Source organism: Netta rufina (assembly GCF_964035555.1).
Source record: "Netta rufina genome assembly, chromosome: 12".
In the NCBI taxonomy this organism is placed as follows: Eukaryota; Metazoa; Chordata; class Aves; order Anseriformes; family Anatidae; genus Netta; species Netta rufina.
Window position 1 is genome coordinate 11,770,734 of NC_140135.1, and position 7,226 is coordinate 11,777,959.

Here is a 7,226-nt window from a genome sequence, read left to right on the forward strand (position 1 = left end):
TAAAACTAGTGTTAGGGTATCCAAACACAAGGGGAAAAGCTCATGAGAAGCCAGGCTTCATATTTTCCAGTGTTCAAAAGGACAAACTATTGTGCTTTCAAGACAGTAGAAACATCTGCCCAGAGATGTGCAGGTTGCTGTTCTGATCAAGTCAACTGCCATCACCACCTGGAGATCCTCTTGTGTTCTTACTTTCTTTTCATCAAGGAGATGGAGGCCACCCTCAGAAAAAAAATAAAATTCTGCAGATTTTCACCTCCCAAGAGGAAGGTAGTCAAAGGGACATGCAAGCTAACTTTCCCAGAAAATTGGGAGGTGAAGCTGGCTACAGGAGAGTTAACTTTTTTGCAAGTGCTAGAAGGCAATTTTGCTTTGCTGAACTAGCTCTGGTAGAAATGCTTTTGAAGGGGATACAAAACCCCCTTTGCCTCTGAACATCAAAGCTATTGCCTAAGTACCACTCCAACACCTGCAGGCATCTTAATTAATCAAAATTATGAGCCCAGTTAAACAACCCAGCCATTAAGCCCCAGCCATTAAGCATCATCAAGCTTTATTTGGTTCCCTAAGAAACATCTTGATTAAATGCATTGCAGTTAACTAGAGGGTACTGTAGCTGTGGAAATGAGATAGAGGCTGTTTACAGTAGCATTCCGATAAACTGCAGGTTGTTGGATTGCCTCGGTCATGCATTGCGTCCTCCAGTTGTGGTGGCAGAGTCACTGCTCCCACTTTGACTTGTTCCTGCCTTCCACCTGAACCATGGTGTTGTGCTAAAGCACAATGCCTGGCTTGCTCTGTTTCTCTTCTCCTCACATTCCCTTTTGCCTACATGTTGAGCTTCTGAGGCAAAGCTACTTTCTTCATGCTACACAGAAAAACTGGAAGAGTTGTTCCATATAAATGCCTGAGACAGAACAACAACTTAAATTTAGATTTTTCCCTGAAACGTGCAGACTCGCTTCTGGACTGTTCTCATTCCTATCATTCTCCAGGTAGCAGCACGCTATAGGCCTTGTATTTGTTTTAAAAGGAGAACTCCTTCATATTTTTGCTGTTCAGCATTAAGTTTGTATCCAGATTTTCTACGTACGTCTTCCATTGTGTGAAACACTTTTATCAGTATCTGCTTCCCACCAGATAAAGGTTATCTGAAACAGCCAAGCTGGATCTAATAACTAACTCGGTATACAGACAGATCTCTCGCTCCCCTACAGCATATGGAGAAAGTAAGGCAACAAGATCAGTATCACTTCTCTCTTTCCCATCTAGCCTTGGCCCCCAGTACTGTGTGTGTGCCGGGGCTCCTGGTGGCAGAACGAGCTTCCCAGCACCCCTCGCAGGAGGGACACAAATACACAAAGGAATCCCTCAGTGAACTACTGTCCCCAGGACATCCCAGATTGTCTCACTCAGGCAGCAGGGGACTGCTTTTAGCAGTACCTACTGCGGATATTTGGCAGCCTGAGCTGCTGGGTATACAGCAAGGCAGTCTGATGGCAGGAGCACGCAGCAGCACCAAGGCAGTGGCTCGAGTGTGGGCAGTGGGCTCGCTGGGTGCCCATACAACCATTGCCCATGCACCATCTCACATCAGAGGGTGCCTTTGGGCCTGCTGCTGGTGGCAGACCTTTACCCTCTTCTCCGTGCTGCCTGCAGCTTGGATTTACCCTTATTCTCTGGGATCTCCTTCAGGACCTGCTGCCAGGTCACTGTGCTGTCTGCCTGTCATCTTGGCCCCAGGGAAGGTGCCTTAAATCTACTGTGGGTGGCTTGTTTCTGTCCTGTAATCTGTACGAACAGGGGACAACTTCTCTGTTTGTCCCTCTTCACTCATTCTATCTCCTTCAGGCAGATTTTGCATTCACATCATGATGCTGAGCAGCCCCATTTTCCCCTTTCCCTCCCAGTTATTTGTTCCAGTCTCATTTCAGGGGACTGATCTCCCCTAAGTGCTTCACCTCACTTCCCCCAGTTTGTCCCACATTCAGACATGTCTCACCCACCTCCTCATGGGTGGCACTCGGCACATCAGACCCTGGCTGGACGTGCCAGATGTTGGCGAAGTGCCTGACCCACCTCTCCTCGCCCAGCCTAATGCAGGGCTGAAGCTTTGCTCTGTGTCTGCTCCACGTGCATGGAAGGGCACTAGGGGCAGAACCCAAAGTGTATCGGGAAGTTATATATAGGGTCTGAGGCTGCAGGTCAAGGCAGAGCTGTGCAAGGAGCCTGGGCAAAGTGGGAAGGGGCCCCTCTAACAGACAAACCTAGCATGGGTCTGTTCCTCCAGCACAGCCAGCCCCACACCGCCCTGGTGCAAACAGCGAGCCCATCCAGAAACAGCCAGAATCGTTCAGCATTTCAGCCTTTCCCAAGGCCTGAAAGTTTCTTTGTGCTTCCTGATACGTCTCTGTGTGTCCCAGCAGGGTACTTAAAGAAGTTTTTGAGATCCAGCCCACGGCAACAGTGACACAGACAACACAGGAACGCCTTTGGTTTTGGAATATTTCTCTCAATCCAATGAAATCTTTGACCACTTTGGCCTTTCTCAACTCAAGGTCTCCTTTTCATCTCTTTCCTGTCTTCATGCACTCGTTTCTGAAGAGAAGATCATAGGAATTTACCAGTACGCTCGCTGATGCTGTCCACCTACAATCCTCGGAGACCATCTCTCTTTAATTATTAGCCTCCTTTGTGGATCCCAGCAGCCTGTCAGCTCGCTTCTGATGTTGATCAGTATTTTTTTTTAATCCAAGTTATTTTAACTTGGTGGTATCACAACCCAGCAAAGGTTGCTAAGGCAGCTCACTTGCATTGGGCCGCCTGTCTCCTGCAGCTGCAAGGCAGAGAAGAAAATTCTTCTGGAAAGTTCTTTACCCATTGGAAAGCTGCATAAAAAGGGGTGGGATAGGAACGGGGATGGATAACAGCGGATTTTGTTAAATTTTAAGGAGATGATGCCTTTTTCTCAGGCTGGGGGTGCAGGTGATGGGTTCTCCTGAACAGCAACTTTCTTCCCCAAGGACTCAGGTTCCTGCAGCTTTATCCCTCAGGCAGAGCCCCAGGTGTTGAGACAAGCAGGCAAATACATAAAGGGGAGGCAGGGGTTGTCTTCACCTGGGACAGCCAGCTCTGCCTGGTCTCACCTGAGCTGATTTCAGGTACCTGGGAGTCTGAAGGCCCCAGCTGGGGGGTTAAATGAGTGCAGAGTGAGCAGGGAGAGCCCATGCTGTGTTCATGGGGGGAAAAAACAAAGGGGGTATGACTGCTGTGCAAGGAGCAGTAAGGTGGCTGGAAGATACGTGATTTGTCTTGGTTTTGGGGCTGTCTGCATTGTGCCCGGGTGATTCAAGAAGTAATTGGGTGATGGCTGATGTAGGAAGCTCTGACAAGGTGAGAAATGTTTCTGGTTTTGTTCTGGGTCGTGGGCATTGCGAGAAGGTTTGAGTGTCAGTGTGATTTAGCAGGCTGTATGGCTTCTGGTGGTCCCAAGAAAACACTGAGTGTGCCACCAAGCACCACCCTCATCGTGATTTGCCTTTAGTACCTCACCACCTGGCCTGGGTGCTGGGCAAAAGCATGGTAGGGAGGAAAGGGAAACTATTGAGGTTCCTTAAAATCACTATGCTGAAGGGAAAGGTCGGAGCAGACAGAGCTCAGGACAGATTAAGTACCTCTGTTAGAGTGTCACCAGCCCTAGAAATACTGGGCCAAGAGAAGCTGTGGAAAGGGAAGTGTGCTTGGAATAGCTATGAGGTCTCCAAGAGGAGCTGAGCGCTAAGGTTGCACAGATCTATTGAGCCGGGAACCCTGCCTCGCTCCAGGGTCAGCCCAAGGTGGCACACAGCAATTACTTTCATCAGCATGAGAAGAAAGGAGAAGCGGTGCGGGAGGAGGGGGAAACGTGGCTGCAGACCACAAACCCTCGCAGATGCAGCCTGACTTTGTGCCGTCCTTGCTGCGGCTGTTTCAGGGTAGGCAGAGTTAGTGCGTGAAGTGTGTGGTGCCAGCCGCCGCGCTGCAACGCTGAGTGCCACCTCTGCTGCAAGGACCACGTGTGTGTGCCTTCTTGCCTCCGTTCTTTTCCCCATTTAGAGCATGTTTTAGTTGTACTTAATTAAAAATAAATAAATAATAATAATCTAAGATAAATGATGAGACTAGGGTTGCTCTTATCCTGCAGCAAGGTGCTGCCTCCAGGCCAGGATGTCTCCTGGATGAAGAGCCAGGGTTTCATCATCCAGAAGGTTGTCTGGAGCAGCACTCAGATAAGAGAGAGATGAAGTTGATCAACTGTTTGCTGTGCTGTGGGTCCTGAATGAGAACACCCTGTCTCTGCTGTTCTCTGGAACTGTGAATTCCCCAGCTTATGCTCCGTGGGTTTAAATAAGACCTCTGCTTCTATTTGGAAGTAGTTTTTTTTTGTTTTCTTGAATAAAACATCTTCTCCGATGCTGTTGCCCCTCCCCAGACCATAGTCAAGCAGCATCTCAGGCTAGTTCCTTAAATCAAGAGAACTGTTTATGTCCTTGGAGGCTGGAATAATAACAGCTGAAGAAAGCCATGAGACGCAGGAGGAATTCATTTGTAAGTTAATGAAGGCTGTGCAGTGCAGCGGAAGGATGGTCGGGGATGTTCCTGGGCAGCATTTACCAAGCTAGATTTCTTTCTGTTGGCATTGTTCTCCCTTGAAGCATTGTGGACCAGCTTAAATACCACTTATGTATGAGTTTATTATAGTTTTCCTTCTTCCAAAGATGTGCTCTGTGTAACAGCCAGTGTCCAGCATTGTGGCAAAAATGGAGGAAAGCTCTCAAAAGAGAGAACCTACTTGCTAGTTACATGCCCGTTAAAATAGAGAAGAAGGAAAAAAAAGGATGCTTGAGTGGACAAAGTGTTGCTGCTCGAGTTGGTGAGGCTTGGGGCTGTTCAGCCCCCCCCAAAGCCAGCAGCTGAAGCCAGCCCTTTGCCTCCTCTCTCAGCACCTGGCCCAGGAGACCGGGCAGCAGCCCGCTGGCAGGGGGGCTCCGGGAAAGCAGCTTGTTCCTTGTCCTGCAGTCAGCTGCTGGCAGCAGGGCTGACAGCTGATGGTCGGTGTGCCTTCTGGGCTGCGGAAGCCTTTCCAAGTGCAAATGGGCTTGTTTCATATCAGCCACTGAATAGCTGCCCAACAGTAAATTGGGCTTTGCAAATAAATTGATTCTTTTCACCCCTTCCGGACCAGCAGCACAACTGTAAAATTCAGCTTGGATCAAAGAGAGGAGGTAAAGACTCAGAGTCCTTTCCTTGCCCAGAGAAACTTTCTGTTGCTTCCCTCTACTTGCAATCCATCATTCAGTCTGAGGCAAAATCAACTTGTCTGGAGTTTCTTCAAGAAAAAAACAAGGGAATTTAAGACCGCAATCCTGAAGCCAGCAGCGCCTGCTTTTCCACCAGCCAGTGTGTGCTTTGGAGGTGCTTTCCTGGTGGGAAAATGGGATCCTGGAGGGAGCAAACGCTGAGGTTCTGCCTGGGCACTGGGGTGGTCGGAGCAGGCCAGCGGTGGCGTATTACAGCGCTGCTTCTGCTGTGAGTCAGAAGCAGACTCGTCACCGTCATGTGGCTTTCCAGTCACAAGGACGTGTTTGTCCTCTCTCACGCTTACACTGCTGTGGCTCTTGAAGGAAGAGGAGCCTGAACTCGGCTCCGTGACTTACTCTGCAGCAAGACCTTCACTATCCAAAGGAGCAGACCACCTTCTGCTTTCTCTTTCTGCCTCTTACCAGTTTGGTTTTAGATCTCCAGCCCTTCGATACAGGTACTTAGATGCAGGAGAACCTAATGCAGACCTTGGTGGCCAGAGCTCTCCTGCAGAAGCAGGCTGCGGCTGTAGTCCCTGTGGATCTTGATCCATGATAGAGCCAGAACCCGTGCCCTGCCTTCCCCTGATGTAGGAGCACAAGTGGGTTTCTTTTCCATCTAGTTGCTTCTTGACATGCAGGGTGTAAAAACATAAATCCAGCTAATGCTGATAGAGGCGTAGAGGTCTCATAGTAATTAACCACCAAGCTCAGAAGTTACCGAGAGTGGGAGGGGAAAGGAGCTGCAAACAGCATAATCGTATCAGCTGCCTTTTTTTAAGAAATTCTGCCAAAACAAATTAAATTGCTTAGAGAGCTCTGGGAGTGGGGAAACAAGATAGAAATTGCTTGGGGAGAGGAGATGGGCAGATCCGTGGCACAAGAACAGAGCTGTGGACCCAGGTCAGGGTAGCTGGAGGTGATGTGCATGATGCTCGCAGTGACTTAGCAGACCTGAAGGCACTGCTAAAAAAAACATGTTGTCAGCCCTCCCATTCCCAGCACCACAGGCTGCGTGATGAAGTTGGGCACCCATATATCTAAATAGTCTGTGAATACAACTATAAGCTGTAGTTTTTGTTTGGTTAGTCCCTGCTCTCCCATGGCTAACCACCTGCCTGAGCCTCGAGGGACAGACACACAGCCAGCAGCTGGGGCAACAATGGGAAATTCTGGCTTTTATGCTCTCAGCAGTACCCCTTGTTTTGGGGGAAGGGAGGTTAGTGGGATGGCTTGGACCAAGCTTGAGGCAGCTACCTTGGATGTTCTTCCCCAGAGCTGCGCTGGCAGGGCAATTCTGCTGTGCCTGCAGCCTCCCAAGGCACAGCTACACCTAGTACTACAAATGTGGCATCCTAAAGCATGGTGTTTTATTTTTGTCCCTGTTTTACGTTCCTGAGATCTGGGCTCCCGAATTCTGGCCTGACACTTGCTGCAGGCTCCTTCAGGTTGCTAAGGGAGGCAGAAATTCCTCCAGAATCCTTAGCTGCCCATTCGCTGCTGCCGTCTGAGCTCTGAAGCAGCGCTGGATTAAGATAACGACTCGCTGGGCAGAGACCAGGGCTGCCGCCTCGACGCAATGCCAGGCAGGCTGCGAGCTTTCAATAAAAAGTAATTAATGGTAGAGCAGACTCCGGCAATCCTGCAGAGCCCCTTCTATTTCTGTTACCAAGTCAGGCTTCTAAAGGCAACAGGATCACAATGGCTTGACTTTCTTCTCTGGCCAAATAAGAAAGAGCACTTAATTCAGTGGCCTCGCATTTATCTCCTGCCCTTCATTAGCACCATCTGTCTCCCTTTGCCTGCTAAAAGGCTACCGTGCCTATCCTCACGGCCGGGACAATACAAATATCGCTCAATTAGAGCAATGCTCCAAACACGGTTATT